This window comes from Urocampus carinirostris, chromosome 11 (genome assembly GCF_059441175.1).
Source record: "Urocampus carinirostris isolate Australia breed hairy pipefish chromosome 11, RoL_Ucar_1.0, whole genome shotgun sequence".
NCBI classification, from domain to species: domain Eukaryota; kingdom Metazoa; phylum Chordata; class Actinopteri; order Syngnathiformes; family Syngnathidae; genus Urocampus; species Urocampus carinirostris.
The window spans coordinates 16,074,927-16,092,883 of NC_142359.1; positions in this window are offsets into that span (position 1 = coordinate 16,074,927).

Consider the following 17,957-nt stretch of genomic DNA (forward strand, 5'->3'; position numbering starts at 1 on the left):
AAAAGGTGTTACAATTTCTTAACAGGTTGGTCTTTTTTGTCACACTGATTTAGCCATAGGCTCAATGCCTAAAATACCACATGTAAATTGAACTCCAAGTTTTCTTGTAGTGTCACTATTTTTTATGCATTCAGCGTGAAAATATGCTTTACAGTTTATCTCTACAGGTTTTGTTGTGCGGAACAATGAGTTGCGGTCTTGGAGATTTAAGAAGCAGCCTTACCTTGTTTCCTTGGCTGGAACAGGGTTGCATGCACTCTCCAGCCAAAAGTGGAAGTGTTCAAGTATGCCCCGGTCTTGTTCTGTGAGCGTAAGATGGAGTGGGAAATGGGCATGCGATTGCTAAGATCTCTGCGTTTAGCAGACTCTGAAGATAATGATTTCAATTTAGCTTCTAGTTTCTTGGTTTGAAAACATTTGGAAATTTAGTTGCTATTTGTTGCCTGAAAAGATTTACACAGATACATTTTGATGTTATTTATTGTGCTTGTATACGTCTGAACAGTTTCAGTCTGCTGCTGACTACTGAAGCTGTCCATGGTGCTGAATCGCGTACGCCTACGTATGATTGTGTGAGTGCCCTTGAGAGTCAATATTTATTTTTTTATGTTTTTTTTTTTCTTTCTTTTTTTTTAATATCTGACAAGATAAAACTGAGAATATTTGTGGTCTGGCTGGGGGATCCATCTGGAGCCTTGGGATGCTCGTGTCATTAAAGGGCGTACAGCATTGACAAGCTCAAGGAGAAAAGCGACAGATGCGAAAGGAAAATGTTCAAGTTCGAATGCAATGTAGCAAAAAAAAAAGGAAAAAAGGGAGCTGAAACAAAAGTTCATGGTGGCAGGAAAGGATGACGTCTACTTGGCACCTGCCTTCAGCCTCCTTTCACCATTGTCCAGGTTAAGAGCACGACAACAAATTGAGCATTTATTTCCGATGACAGACTGTGTTCATTGGATTCCTTTGGAAGTCACACAACAAAACACAAAGGTGAGTGTGTGCAAAAGTGAATTATCATGAGGCTGACTTTACTGCTGCCTCAGCGCCTTGACATTGTTCGGCTGTCCCCGAAGGTAGATGGGGCGGGCCGACTATGCCCCCCGATGAGACCCAGCCCTGTGTCCACTCCTGCTCCACTTATCTTGTGCCAGCAATATGTTTGTGTCCCTCGTGTGTTTTTGCTTATGCCCTTGAGGAAGGGAAGTGGTTAGTGACGTACGTACATGCATAGGCTGATGAGCGTGAATCTAATGTTGGAGAGAAGTATCACGAATTTGCAGAAACAAATTGCCACTAATCACATTAATCTCCTCTCAATGCAGAATCTGGAAAAAAACAACATAATTTCAATGAGTGAGCAGGGTAATACTGTGAGTGGAATTCTTTCCACAAACAATGCTTGCTTCTTGGGTCATGGGTTTTAGCAGTGCTAATGGATACAGAAGTAAGGACAATTCTCACAATTATTTACATATCATCATATAACTTACAACTATAAATTATACGCGCCAAATATTCTGATCAATATTCACAAAGCAGTTTTTGGCTCATGCAGGTAAAAAGACATATTGATAACAGAGGTGATGAAAAAATACTTACAGGTGTGATTTAATTATTGGAGTTAGCATTGACCAAACAGTCCTAAATTAAATGTGGATACCCTAACAATATACCCGCCAGATGCTCAAGCTCAATAAATATATTCTACTCTTTAGCAGATGTACTGCTTTTATTGTATTGACATTACACTCATATACTGTGGCAATTTTTATTTTAATGATAATCCCTTAATTGTGACAATCCGACTGATGCTTACATTCTCACATATGTGACTTGAAGAATAAAGCAAATGGTTTTTTTTTTGATAGTTTGTTGGGCCAGGTCACATGTCGAAAAAGGACATGTCTAACTTTGCTTGCCAGTGGAATGGGATAGCAGACAGTGGATTCGTTTGTGGCGGTGCACGACCGCAGGTAATGCCATTGAATTCAACTTTGAAGGCTGGCGGGGCAGCGGATGACAAACGCGCACACATTTGTATGCGCTCCCAAGCTCCTGCGGCGCGCTTCCCGTCACAGAAAGAAGAAATTACACACGCCGGCACATCACCACTTTTCCCAAGGTGAAAATGGATCCGTAGATGTAAATTTCCAGCGAGGGCACAGGCGGCTTGGCTTGCTTGCTTCTGTCGACGTCTGCAAGTCAAATAACTCCCCTTGCGGCGTGTTTCCCCTTTCGAGTTATGAAAACGGAAACAGCACCTACCTTCCCTGAAAGTGCTGACTTTCTTTGTGTGCAGTTTTGGTCGATTGCTGCAGCAGTTCAATCCGTTGTTTGAAATGGACACAAAAGTGCATGTGGGATGCAAGGCATTCTCTTACTTTGTTGACCTAAAGCCAATATTGACATGGTAAGGCTTGCCGGATTCTTCTCCATGTCCCGCACGAGTCTATTGTGGTCAAAAAAATACATAGAAGATAAATGAAAATAAAATACACGAACAGGAAGATATTTCCAATGAAATATTACACTTAAAACTTTAGTCTGTATGTTACACTTTAGAGAAAAGCTCAGACCATTTTTTCCCCAGCCACTTCATCCACATCATCCGACAAAACCCCAAAGTTTTTTTAGGTAAAGAACCACTCATCCAGGTGGCACCTTGTCATTGGGAGATACGTGGAACACCGCTCCAGGGAGATGTCCAGAGGGCAAGATACAACCTCATCAGGCTCTCAACATGAAAGATTTCTCAGTTTTACTCTGAGCCACTCCCGGATAAAGGTGCTTCTGAACCCCTCTCTTAGATAGAGGGAAGATACCTTGAAGAGGAAACTTAATTTGGGAGTTTTTTATCCAGCATATTTTTCTTTCCGAGACTATACGTAAAGGAATCACGATTAAATGGTAAATCAGTAGCTAATTACCACAATGTACCAGTACAGACTACATGAAAAAAAAGACATTGCACCAATTCGCTCATGACTTGTGAACACGACCTTAATATTCTACAACCTATCCTTTAGGGGCAGGATATCATCCCTGGCATAGTAAGAGCAACCCATCCATTTTCACCCGTAAATTATGGTCCAGGATGTGCAGGTGCCGATTTTCATCCCAGCCACTTCACAGCAGGCTAAAGACTGCAAGTTCAAGAACTCTCAGAGGCCAATTAGGTTTAAAACCAAAGAAAATATCCATCCACTATCTGCACCGCTTACCCTCCGTAGGGTCGAGGGGGTGCCCATCTCAGCTATCTTAGGGCAGTAGGCAGGGGACACCCTGAGCTGGTTACCAGCCAGTCACAGGGCAAAAATAGACGTACACCACACTCGCTCGTTCTTACCTAGGGACAAATTGGACTGGCCAATTAAGCTGACATGCATGTTTTCAAATGTGGGAGGAAACCAGAGTGCCCAGAGCAAGGCCATGCAAGCATGGGGAGGGCAAGCGAACTCTGCACAGGTAAGCAGGTAGTTGGATTTGAACCCATGACCACAGATCTCTACCGCAGACACGCTAACCGCTGACATGCTGCCCCAAATATTTTTTTTTATTATATTAATTGTAATCTATAGCTATGAATACAGTGATTGGGAGAATCACTGACAAAAAAAACTGGTTTTAGGTGATGTGACATCTAAAATGTGCGTGCAAGATGCCACCAAAGTGAAAGCACAGAACTAATGAGTTAGGATCTTTGACAAGAGAAATGTACTCTCAGAAGAGATTTGCTAACAACAACAAAATCAACATCAGTCGGCAGTAACTGCATAATCCCTCCCTACATCCACGCTTTACTGCGTATGGTGACGCAGAACTGCTGCTTAGCTTTAGCATGCGGCAGATTCCTCAGCCTGCATCTCAATGTATCTTATTTTTAATCCAGGAAAGAACTCCCCCCCACCCCGAGTTTAACAACACCAAAACTTGACAAAAATATGATAAAAATTCATAGTAGTGAAAACAAAACACAGAAAAAGCAAGCAAAAGGCTTTTTGCTGTGATACATATTTAGCATCCATGTACTTCCCTGTTGAACTGCATAATTCAGCACAAAACAGACTGAAATAAGGCTTAGAATTAGCCCCATGTAAACTCAATCGCTATATTTCAAGTCTAGTGCGAATCAGAGAAGTGACATGTAGCCCCAAGCAATCAGTGATTAATTAACAGCCTGACAATTCTCACTTCATCCAACCACTAAAATAGTTTTGTGGAAATTAGAGGCGATATGTGCTGAAAAGTTGCAGTGCAGATGGCGGGCCTTCATTGCTGGCCTGTTCAGCAGCACAACCCCCGTCCCATATGACCAATTATCAGGCTTTCACCTTGGGTCCATGCAAGCCACGGTGGCTCGAAGTGAGGACGTTTGCAGAGATGCCTGTGTGTCGGCGCTATTTCTTCAAGTGAACAAATAATTTTGTATTGAATTCACTGTCTGCTACCATGCTGTTCTCCTGAAATGTGGCAGCATGTATTCAACAAAAAGCTATAATTCATTGATGAAATAACCCATTAGATACCAGTCAACTCGATTCTTTATTGTTTATTCCTTCCAGAAACAGTTGCAGACAGTGTGGAAAAAGCATAAATGAATACAATTAGGTCTATAAATTTGATTTATTTTTGGAGGAAACCAAATCAATCAACACATGACAAAATTATCATTATGCAGTCCTCGACAGTAAATCATAATTGCACACACTAAATCATCATTGTACAGGTCTTGACATCAAATAAACCTGCAGACGTACAACCAAAAATGATTCCAGTGCTTGAACAGTAAACAAAAAAAAACAAACATTCAGCTGTAGAAATGGTAAAAGACTTTCTTGCTAGTACTGCTTGAATCAGTGTGTCACATGACCCAGCTAAACCCATTAATTAATAATTTCAGTTAATTTGCTTCATATGCCTTTGTAGTACAGTATATAAAAAATGTATTGGCTAATATTGATTTGTTTTTTTTTTTTGCTTGTATTGATTTGACGGATATAACCCAATGTTAAAAAGATAATGGATTGTGAAGTTCTATTGGTAAAGTTGAATTGTGTTTTTCTTATTTGATGTGTCAAGACGATGCGTAAAGCTCCATGTGAACTTTGAATGTGTTTTTTTTTTTTTTTTTTTTTTTTTTTTTTTTTTTTTTTTTTTTTGCCAGTCTTGGTCACAGATTGACACAAGCCTCACACTAAATTTTAGAAGATATCTACCATTCATTAAGTTTATGTACCAAAAATACAAGTTGTTTGGGTTATTTGGTATGGCTTTAGGGGATTACTCAAATGATGGGCATGCATACTGGTTGGAGAAAAGAATATGGGAAAATGGAGAAAATATTAAAACAAGCTTTAAAGAAAAAAAAAAAACATTAAAAGTATGTTTAAAGGCCAAAACGAACTGAAAAATCTTTGAAAAAGGCAAAACAAGGATATTTCTATTTAGAGAGCAGTTCATCATTTGTGATGGTAAACACCCTTGCATTGGCTGCCATTTTCTTCTTCCCTCGCCATGGCAACGGCAAGATGCGAACGTTATCCCCTTTGTGGCAATAGAGAGGAGAGCTTGTCAATGAGTGACAGCTGTGAGGAAGCCGCCTTGGCCAACGCAGTTTTCTGGACCTTCACCTCAAATACAGTTATCCCTCTGAAATTGCGATCAATGGGAACCAGAACCCCCTCCGAAAAGTGAAAATCTGCAAAGAGGCGTGTCACCTTCATAAAAGCCCGCAAACTTACCTTGAGATGACGTCTTGACCAACTGAGATTATATGACTGTAACTAAATAACAACTGTAGAACAACAAATAAAATCACAAAACACATAATTGCAGTTGAATTGATGCTCTTTCATGTAATTATACAAAAGTACAATTTTAGTATCCTTTTAGTGCAAGAAAGCGATTTAAAGAGCGGCTGGCTTGCTTCATGCTAGCCTCAGGTAACCTCGAATTGTGCCAAGTGTCAGTTATAATTGAAATACAGATGCTGCCCGACCTACGAACGAGTTAGGTTCCGGACGATTTGTTCGTAAGTTGCTTCAGTGCTCTATTTTGTATGTTAATGGTTTGTATAAGTATGTTTAAGGCTTGTATAAGTAACCTGTATTGTTTTTTTACGAAAAAAAAAAAACAATCATAAAATGATATGCCCTGTAAAGATAAAAAGAGGTTTTACTTACTTTTGAGACTTGCGCTTCCAGAGGTCCTCCTCCGTGGTAAAAACTGGCTGAAAAAAAGCGTTCGATAATTTTCTCAAGAGCATCAAGCTGTCTTATTCCACTTTAATTTGAAAAGAAACAGATTGCATTTTTCTTACACTTTACACCACCCATATTGAATGGATGCACTAGACATTAAACAATAAAAACATTCTTAGCGCGCTAGCGATACAGTACACGTTGTTATGATTACATGCGAACTAGGAAGTAAAAGCCAGATCTGAATGCTGGGTGACCTCTCACAGCGCCACGTGCCGGGAAGAAGCACTACAGTACTGTCCTCGACTCGGAAAAAGGTGTACAAAATACAAAATATAGCGTATAGCAATGTCCGGATATTTTTCGACATCACGGAAAAAAAATATAGGATCTGCCGGAATCCGTAAGTCAAATGTACGTAAGTTGGGAGTACAACTGTACAACTTTCCCGTATTTAGCGGTTTTTCGGAAGATGTTGTTTCAGGCCATCCGTTTCATGGGTAATGGATCTGCCGTTTGTTGGTTACATTCTCGGCAGGGGTGGCTTAAGATAAGTTTTAGCCCAGCCATAGCAGTAGGTCAAACCTGCAGCCTTGCTTTCGCCTTCTCTCCTGATGCCGCCTGAGTCATTTCCCAAACCTGATCACGTTCCATGGAACAGCTCCTGGTGGTCACACTTTGTGCTGTGTGTGATCGAATTGATGAAATTGTTCCGTAGTTAACGACCTGCAAAAAGTCTGTCATTTTCTTCTCGTCTTAAGATGCGATTATTGTCACTTTTGCAGCATTGGAGATGAGGGAGGGGTAGTGGTGTGGTTGGCCAAAATCCCCCGTCCTCCCTCCTCCCAAGTCCTCAATAATAAAATATGAAAATTCATGTTTGCTTCAGGCTCGGCCCCTCAAATCAAGTTAATTGGTCGAGTTTAAGCTGGGTTGGGCTACTTCTATTTCAAAGGGACACATAACGAAAATGTGCCATTATTTGATCGTTCTTCTTTAAGTACCCACATTGGGAACAGATGTTCAATATTTTGCACAGTTTCGAGTGTGGAAAATAACAAAGATAGAGACCCTCAACTGTGTTGCACATCGAAATGAAATTTCCTGGCATGAAAGCATGTGGACATTCTATAAATAATGGGGAAAAAAATCTTGATAAGGTGCCAATGGAAAACACGCTCACTGTGGTCAATTGAGGTCAGCTCCGCTCGGAAAAACGCAAAAAAAAGAACTAAATAAATTAGAGCCCCATCGGCAAATGCGAGAATTGAGCTGTCACTTCGACTGCACAGAAAAACAGAGACAAAATCAAGTGTCAGTTAACAGAGGATGCTGGTGTGTCTGTGTATTGAACCTCCCATTTAAAGGGGACTGTAAGATTAAAATCCAAATTAAAACTCAATGTTGCTACTTTCAAGCAGCTGATAGCTTAATGCAAGGACACAACTTTATGCAGTCTAATGAAATGTGCATCAAAATTGCTACGACTTTCAGCCCATGTTCGATTTTGTACGGAGCCGGTGAAAATTTCTATCAAAATCTATTTTGGGCTGTGATGTCACAATTCAAATGATTTTGGTCATTCCGAATTTTACTGCCAGCCCAGTTAACACAAATTTAGCATTCTTGAAATAAAAATGCAGTGTAGACATTTAAAGCTGTCACCGGCACTGGATATAAAATAGTTTCTTGCCGCATATATCCCTCATTGGCAGTGAAGGTGTTAATAAAGACTTCAAAAGAGAGAAATTCTCTCAATGTCATCTGCAAATTAACATCCCTGTTGTGCACTGCAACAGGTAGAACAAATGCTCAAGTGGCAAAGTTCCATTGATTTTTTTTTTGTTATTTCAACAAAAAGATAAAACCAAATTAAAAAAAATATATATTCTGATGTTTCACAAGTGTGCCTTGAAAATATCTGAAAATCATTTATATATCACAGCGACAGAACACCACGGGCTATGACAAAAACAAAAACGAAGTTAGTGTAAAATTCCCAGAATCCCGGCTTCACACTAGTCCTTTGTCCAGACTGATTGTTGCAGGGGGTTTGACATGACTCAAGGCGTCCCTTCCTACAGTAAAATCAACACACCTCTTAAAATTATTATTATTATTATTATTAAAACAAAATAGAGACTGTATAACGATGACATGAATGGATACATTGAAACAAAGTAATCAGTAAAAAACTACATTATGTTTATATAGATGCATTAATTGATTAAAATATCCATGAAATGATTTAAATAATGTAAAAGGTTTCAACTGGAAAACTCACACCTTTATGACTATACACACAGTGACACATGTTAAAATAAAACTTAATGGACCACTTTTTGTCAGGAAGGACCAGAACAGAGCAGGAGACCCCAGAGCGTTCGTACAGTTCTTTATTTGGGGAAGCGTAAGGGTTAGCGGGAGACGTGATCAATCGTAGCGTGGGACGAAGGCAGGTCGAGTTTACCAGGACTGAAGAGAAGATCGTAGCGTGGGACGAAAGCAGGTCGAATCGTAGGCAGGTCGGATCGAAGGCAGGCAGGCAGAATCAGGTAAACAAGAAGGCACATGTAATCGGGAGAGTCTTACGGGGTACAGAAGTATCCTCCGACCAAGAGTTCTCCGCGTAACGGGTTTAAAAAGGGAGCATTAACCAATCAGGAAGCACATTCCAGCGCGCCACATGATTACCCCAGGTGGCTCCACTTGGGTAATCATGACACTTTTAGTCAAATCTGAGACTGGAAATGTTGTTTTTTTATCATTACAGTAGAAACTCGGTTTTCGAATGCCTCTCAGTTCGAACAAATCAGAGTTCGACCAAAAATTTAGAGAAATTCTTGCTTCGCTGTTCGGTCAAAAATTCGGAGTTCGAACGCCAGTAATGCCTGAGTGCGTACGCTAGAGTGTGATGCTGAGCGGCATACGGGTGTAGATCGTGTGGATCGCCCCCACCCCTCGTGACCAATTGTTATCACGTGCGCACTTGCCTCTTTTTGCTTCCGCTTTTAATATCCGTGAACGGAGTGTTTTAGCCCTTAACTATGCCTCCCAAGAAGGTCGGTGCAAGCAGGGCAGGTGAAAAAAGAAAAGTTGTTCGTACAACTATTGCCTTTAAGAAAGACATAATAGCTAAAAATGAAAGAGGTGTGCGAGTTTCTGATCTTGCTAGGGAATACAGCATGCGCCTTCTGCTGACCACCACAAAGGTAAGAAATCCTATTCATAATTATTTTCTTTATTTTTTTTTTTTTTTTACACGTTCATGTTAGCGTAATCTTTCGTACGAAAGATTACGATAACGCGAACATACGATTAGCCTGGGTTAGCTTTATGATTCGAGGTAAACATTCAGGGTGTAGGAACTGAGCCCAAAATTCAGGGTGTTGGAACGGAGCCCCCTTTCCAATGAAGCGCTAGCCACTTGTGTTGCTAAATGACTTGTAAACGACCTGGTATTTTTATTTTTACACGTTCATGTTAGCGTAATCTTTCGTACGGAAGATTACGCTAACGTGAACGTACGATTGCCTGGGTTAGCTTCAGGTTTACGTTAAACATTCATGGTAAACATTCAGGGTGTTGGAACGGATTAAAACGATTTACATAATTGTTAATGGGAAAATCAATTTCGGTGGTTGAACAATTCGGTTCTTAAACAGGGTTCTGGAACGGATTATGGTCAAGAACCGAGGTTCCACTGTATTTTTAAATCATTGAGTTGTTGTCACCCATGAAAATCTGATCGCATCACTTCCTGTGAATGCCTTTCTCTGTCATGCATGATGACACTAGCAGTGCATTAACAACATCTAGATTGTGTAAGCTTGTGTGGCAGCATTAGTGAGGTTCCCGTTCAATTAGATGTTCTCGAAAGAACCCCTGGGGAAGACTAAATTGTCACAATAAAGTGCAGTATTACCTAAAAGTGGATTAGGAAGCATGACCAACTTGCAGCACTCGGGGGTGAGACATTCAATAAAGCCTCTATGCCCTTTCGGAAAGCCCTCGATAACGACATTGGCTGTTTTTTGTCGGGCTGGAAGATGAATCGGATTTTCATCGAGATTTTTATTTACTCACTGAAAGAAACCAAAAATAAAAAATTCAAGAAGCACAGTACATTTTCCAGATTGTTAAAGCTTCCTGAATGCACTATGGTGTGTTTAGTGCGCTCGGAGTAAAACAATTTATTCATTAGCGTTTAATTGAAACCCTATTGTTAGTTGACAGATCTTATTGAAGAAAAAAAACTCTACTCATTGATGATATTATCCATCTTATCTTAACAAAAAGGGATTTATAAAATGAAAAAAATGAAAATCTGCCATATATGAGGATTCGATTTTGTCTGAACTTATTTATCTGTTGAAATGATAAACGTTTACAAATATCTGTTATTTTACCCCCAGAAAAATGATCAAGAATGGGTTTTATTTTTCTCATCATACGAGACAAAAGTTAAAACAAATAAATGGTCTTTAATATAAGGATCTCCAACATATATTTTCCCTATTTTAACTTGTTTTTATCTTTTCTTCTGTAGAATGATTTAAAAAGATTTATTTTTGTATTTTACTATTGTTTTTATTTCTAAATAAAATATTTTAAAATAATAATAATATTCACTTGATCAGCTGTAATATTTGATCCTTTTCTCTAATAATAGGCTCTATTATTACAAATACATCAAACAGGGAAAATAAGATTTGTTTTTTTCTCTTGTATAGTGATTTACATTTTCTTATTTAAATATGGAAATAAAATATAAGCAAAAAAAGGTTTACACAAAATATCAGATTTCAACTTTTTATTTTTTTTCATAAAATGATAAAGAAAATTTTATTTGAGAATTAAAAGGAATAGTTTAGTAAATTTATGAAACCCTAAAAGCCTTAAAGATGGTGTGATAACTTGAATTTTTGCTCTGTCGCCTACTCCTGGCTAAAAATCCTATTCATCAGCTCATTCTTTAAGTACTATTATTTTTTCATATTTTGGGTGTTTGGATTGCTTTAAGAGTGTATTACGTTTGCCATTTTCAGGCTACACTAACAAAAAAACCTGGGAACGAGCATGAAATCACTATTCACACCTCCGCTCCACCCTGCCTTCCAGAATAAAAGTAAAAAAAATCAGATTAAATCAGATAGACACAGTTTGAAAAAATATAAAGGAGTCTTGAACTCAGTTGGGCATTGCTAACACATAATTAACAGAGAAAGCATACTACTTTCAACATTTTAAAGACACCTTAACCAACGCACCTCAACTTCAAATTAGGCAAACTGTCAATCCAATACAGTACAAACATGTTTTTTGTGGCATTTATTTTGTTCGTGAAACATCACAAACGGATTCTAATTCTGATGGAAGACCCTGTTTAAACGCTAATGCAAATAAATGCGATAATTATGTTTTATAGAATCACCCATCCTGTGCAATACTTTTAAGACCCATTTGATAAACAGTGTTGTCACATTGCTTAGCAAAACTCTAACATAATCTCCATTTGATGTCCCTGCAACAAAAGCACGTCCCAACAGACGGCTTCTGTCAAAGACGACCCACAGCTCACTCAGAGAGTCTGTCAGGGTCAATTGTTGAAAAGTGAACCCCCGGGTCTGACAACCAGCTGTACGTCAAGACCAAAAAGACTAGAATGAATAAGTTTAAACATGAAATGAAATTAAATGATGAAATGATCTGCATTTATATAGCGCTTTTCAAGTCAATGACTTTCCAAAGCGCTTTACAATGTGCTCCACATTTCCCAATAGCGGCCTTGCAGCCATGTAAGGTGCTAAACCTGCTTATTGGGGGTATTAGGTTTTCAGTGTCTTACCCAAAGACACTTCGACATGTAACACGGACGAGCCGGGATTCAAACTGGGATCCCCTGATTCCAAGACGAGAGCTCTACCTCCTGAGCTAATGTCGCCCCAAAATATAGAGTGTAAACATATGTTTGAACATAAAACAAGTAGGGAAGACATCGCTGGATTTTGAACTTGCAAGGATAAGAGGAGATGACCCTGCCCTCAGATAGAAATTCCCTCATGTTCTAAAGAACTAATGAATTTCTCCATGCATTCACTTTGTCACAAAGGTGGCAAAAAATAGCATAGAAGAGAAAAGAAAAGAAAAGAAAAAAAATATAAGAAAAGCAAAGCAAAGAAAAGAAAAGAAAAGAGAGGAGAAGCGTCACGATGTAGAGCGCTCATCTTAGGATCAAGAGATTGCAGCTTTGATTCCCAGCTCCTCCGTGTTATATGTCGAAGTGTCCTTGGGCAAAAAACTGCATCCCTAATTCCCCCAATAAGCAGTTAGGTGCCTTGCATGGCTGACTCCCTATTGGTGTGTAAGTGTGTGTGTGAATGGATAAGTGTGAAGCACATTGTAAACCGCTTTGGGAGGTCTTCATTGACTTGAAAAGCGCTATATAAATGCAGACCATTTACCATTTAAGATACTTTATTGTCATTTAGACAAGGTGAATGCACAATAACAATAAAATATGTCATCATGATGGTGAAAGATTATTTACAACTCACGGATACTTCAATCACCTTGTTTGTAGGGGTAACACTTCCTGTGGTGTGTGTTGGGCAAGTACAGCCTGGCAGCGCCCATCACTCTTTAGGCTGCTTGTCGGGGGTGTGGGGTTTCGTTCCCCTACATGAACCGGATAGTACTGGTTTCCATGGTAACATGTCGCAGGAGAAGCCTCCTAATCTGACTCAGATACAGCACCTTCGTCTGGTCGCCGTTATTTTTTGGTTATGACGGACAGATGCGTGTGACACTACTAATACAAGATCCTTAATCACTGGGGAAAGACGATTTCCTTCCATAATTTTGAGTGTGACAATATGCAATACACATTGCATCACTTGTACCTATGCAAAAGGTTACTTTCATGAAGTAACATCAGCAAAAGTAATCAGAGATCTATTTTTGGTGGGCGGATGTTTTAAAAGTCTTTATACATTGAATAAAATCAATTGTTCAGTGCAAAGGATTTTTTTTTATTTTTGCTATTGCTAATTCAATATTTTAAAATGCATCCTGTCAGAACATTTTGCAATGTTGGGGATATAAGTGGGAAAGGTCCATATTAAGATTGAAAATCGATTTCATTGGTTTTATGATCACACTATAGTTTGAAATTCTTCTTAACCAAGGAAATATTCGTGGGCACTGCAAGAATGCCATTAATTAGGAATGGATTAATGTATCTATCCATCTATATATGGTTTCGGTATATAGATAGATAGATCTGTCCATGCCGGCAAACGTATCAATTCAAGCTATTCAATGATCATACATTAACTGAACTGCTTAAATTAGAGTAAAAAAAATGTTGCTGCTTTCGTTTCGAATGATAGCAGCTTGCTACACCATTCATGCTCTAATTGCATTAAAGTACTTCAATAAGATAGAATATCACAGTGCTCAAGCGCTTAAGGCAGCTTACTAGCAGTGAGAGTAGATTGCAATAATGAGTCAAATGTGATGATTAAAAATGAATAATATTTATTACAAAAATAAAATAAAGGACCAAATCATCACTTGTCATAATTGCTCAATTGCCGTTTTGTGCACAGCATACTTTGAGCCTTTTTTTGTTATTGAAGGCTATACAAATTGTGTGAATGTGACTTGACTTAACCAGTATGTTATCTGCCACATTGAAGGTTATTATTACTGTTAGGAAGAAGTTATTTCTGAAAATGTTCATCTTTGATTTGATGGTCATGCATTGTAGATAAATCTGTTTTCCAAATCGTATTCTGTGTCTACATTTGTGGGATCTAGATTTCACACAATTTCTACCTTTTATGCATCTGTTGGTGAATCTACCTCAGGAGGTGAGAATTGAAATCCCAAAGTAGCAAAGTAAGCGAAAAAAAACAAAAACATCAATGGATAGACCCGAGTTTGTGTAGTAAAGATTATGAGAGGTTTAAGTTCGTATTACCTTGCAGCGTTGTCTTCATCCACGTGGGATCTTGGGCCCACGTGACATTTGTCTCTAAAAAACGTGCCAGGTACATCGATTCTTAGTTGGCTGCTAGTTTAATTTCCCTAGATGGTGGAGCCAATTTTGTCTTCCTTGTCAGGCAAACAGCTTGCCCAGAGGTTTCAAAAACCCATAATTGACAAAAGGAGTGAACGCATGCTCGAGACCTGTAATTAATTAGGTATTTTCTTATTAGGTTTTGCTGGGACACGGTCAGATTTGCACTCAAGCTGAAATGTCATCACATCAACACATAGTACAATATTACGTTCGGGAGCATAAGCTGAAATGGAATCATTTACGTCTCGTCACACTAATAAGGCTTGAAGAAAGACATTTATTGCAAAAAAATTATATTTATACACACATATATATATATATATATATATATATATATATATATATATATATATATATATATATATATATATGTCATATAATGTTTGTGTGTGTCTGTGTGTGTGTGTGTGCAGTGGTCATTCTACTTTCTTACTACTACTGTTACTTTAGTTCGGAGGATTTGAGAAACAAAATGTCCATCCATCCATTATTGCTGGAGCCCATCCCAATTTTCTGTGGGCAGTGGGCAGGGGACACCCTGAACTGGTTGCCAGCCTGTCGCAAAGCATACAGAGACAGACAACTTACTCGCTCATTCACACCTAGGAGCAATTTGAACCAGCCAATTAACCTGACTTGCGTGTTTGTGGAATGTAGGAGGAAACCGGAGTGCCAGAAGGAAACCAACGCAAACATGGGAAGAACATGCAATTTCCGCACAGGAAGGCTGGTAGCTAGATTTAAATCCATGACCTCAGAACTCTGTTGCCCGATACAAGATGTCTTTGGAGCAAAAATCTTGCCCGACAGACAAGAGTTACGAGAATTTCCAGACTCGATTGACAGCCGATAGCTAGAGACTGCTCACCGCCAGTTTTGGCTCATCCCATTAAGCACGTGCCTTTCCCACCACACGGACCTGATCCAGGGTGCGTTTGTTTTTGTTTTTTTTTATTGTGCTGTCTGATGTTTCCTTACTCGTTCTGCACATCTCACTCTTATTCCTTTTCCATGACACATACACCTCTGTTAGTGATTGCCAACTTCCTCCATGGTAAGTGGTCACAACAAACTTGCATTTTTTTTTGGCTAATATTATATTATTATTACAATAAAATGCAGTCTATAGGGTGCACCTGATTAAAAGCTACACCAAGTACATTGTAAAAGCGAAATAAAACAATGTGTCCGTACATACATAAGCTGGACCTGACCATAAGCCCATGTGCCCACATTGAAATATGAGATATTTACAAAGAAAGACAGTAAAAAGAAAGTCTTTTAATAATACAGGGTACTTTAAAAAGAAGAAAGAGAAAAAGAAAGAGTTTTATTAATACAGGGTACTGTATTCCCTGTCGTACTTTTGATCAACAAGTGAACAACAATAGAAATACCTCATGCCAAATATCATTGGAAAGCTTGAATTCTTGGGATTTGAGATATGATGACCATTTAAAAATATACTTATAAGAGAAACATCAAAATCAGTCTGAAAAGAGATACCCGGAATCTATAAAATAGGTGTAACTCACCATTATGTCCCCATCTTCTTTGAATGTCTGCAAAAATGGCTAAGTTACATCAAGGACAATGCATAGAATCTAATGGTGTAAAACATTTACTTCAAAACACCCAATAATGCCGACAGATAAATAGAAATCAGCCTGAAACATTTATATTTCGTTGGACCCCGCTATTTGTAATCTGCTGTTTCACCACAATAATTCCGTTTACAAATAAAGAGATCAATAAAATTAGTCCCAATATGGTAGTTAGTCATCCCCTTTCCATTGACACCTTTCCCATGCTGAGGCTCTGTCCATGCTAGTTTTATTTGTGCACAAAGTAGGTTACACTAAACTTGAGTCTTCCTTGACACATATATTCCATATGTCTCACGCTTGCCTTTAATGTTCGGGGACCCCTATCAGCTGATAGGAATAATGAAATAAAATAAAATGCATGAATTAGCCGCATAGTTGCACAATCCACAAAATTAAAAGTATGGGAAATACTTTTTGGTACATATTAGGCTCTAGCCCAGCGAGGTTGACCCAAAATTCAAGCCGGGTCGGGCCCAAAATGTCATTCATTATGTTTGGGTTTGGGCCAGGCCGAGTTCTCTCTCTTTGACTTTTTATTCATTTATACATCCACCTTGTTGTGTTATTGACTTTAAGTAATGTAACTACCACTAAATGTAGCCATGGCTTTGATAATCGTAGTGACTACAACCTTTTGTGGAATATTATCGCTATTCAGTTGTACGCAATGGACTGTTAGTTGTTCTTTGAGTTACAAAATAAATAAATAAATCATCTTTCAGGAAACTGTGAATTCATCACACACCCGCCATTGTGCTTTGTATCTTATCCACGCAATGAATTTTGTCCAGCTCTCGCAGCCTGCGTCCACACACCCATGGGAGGTGGCATATTTGGGCAAGAACACACTTCTTTCTTCCTTCTCCTCACAAATAAAATATGAAAATTTGGGATCGCTTCGGGCTCAGTCCCTCAAATCCAGCTAATTTGTTGGGCTCAGGCTGGGCCGGTCTTTAATACCCACGGGCCGGGTCAGGTCAGGCTGCATTTTTTGAGCCTGGTTTAATCTTAATGAGTTTATTAATCATTTGTATGTCCAATTACTATTTGAATGCATTTTTATGAATCAGGAAAATGTCTTTTTGTTAGGTTAACCCCAACACTTGGAATAAAAACCTGCACTCAAAGAAGACACAGGGACGTAGGTATGACTTACTTGTAAGGAGAATGACCATAGACTGCCTTCTTACAGTCTACTAGACACTCTGAAAAAGTTTATTTTGTCCTTGCCTTTTTATTGTATTAGGAACCCCCTAGTTTATATGTTTATTCTGCTAACGGGATGGGGAGTGACAAAAAAACAGTTTGAGATCTGTTTTCACAACAACATCTTAACATATCAACACCTGTTTAAAGTTACAACAACATGTTATCGTATCAACAATATTACTACTATTGAACTAGGTGAAAATGGCACACTAAGCAAGAATATACACAGCATGCAACAGTAGAATGACTTATTTACAGTTTAAATCTATCACTTTTACAGCTAGTTAGTTCAACTCGGATGATATTGGGAGGCTGAAAATGGATTAATTTGTTTTCAGATCTTTATAATTGAAAACGTTTGTTCGAGATACGTACAAGAAATTGTAGATATGAACTCAATTCAGGAACAAATTAATCTCATATAAAAAGCATCCACTGTATACCTTCACTCATTTGTGCCGTCAATTCAATGTTATAGTTGACATCAAACAAGCAGATCAATTATTTCAACAAATGGCAGCATGACCTTGAGTAAAGCCAAATGTCAAAGGCTTCATATTGAATAAATGCTTTGGGCTTGTTAACCGTGCGCACCTGATCTGGTGTTTTTGTCCAAAAACATGTTTCATTGTCATGTACCATCCAATTACAATACGCCTCAACAAACACCCAAAGCCCATTTGCAGTCACCAGTCGGAGGCCTCAATTGACACGGACACACACTGAGAAATTGTACCAGGGAAAAAATATAAGTCAGCCTGTCCGTCATGGCTGCAGGGCTTCTGGATGAGTGACCAACGATTGCAGCCAAGCCAAACACTGCACTGAGCACCAGCTGCCCCTAACACCCTTTTC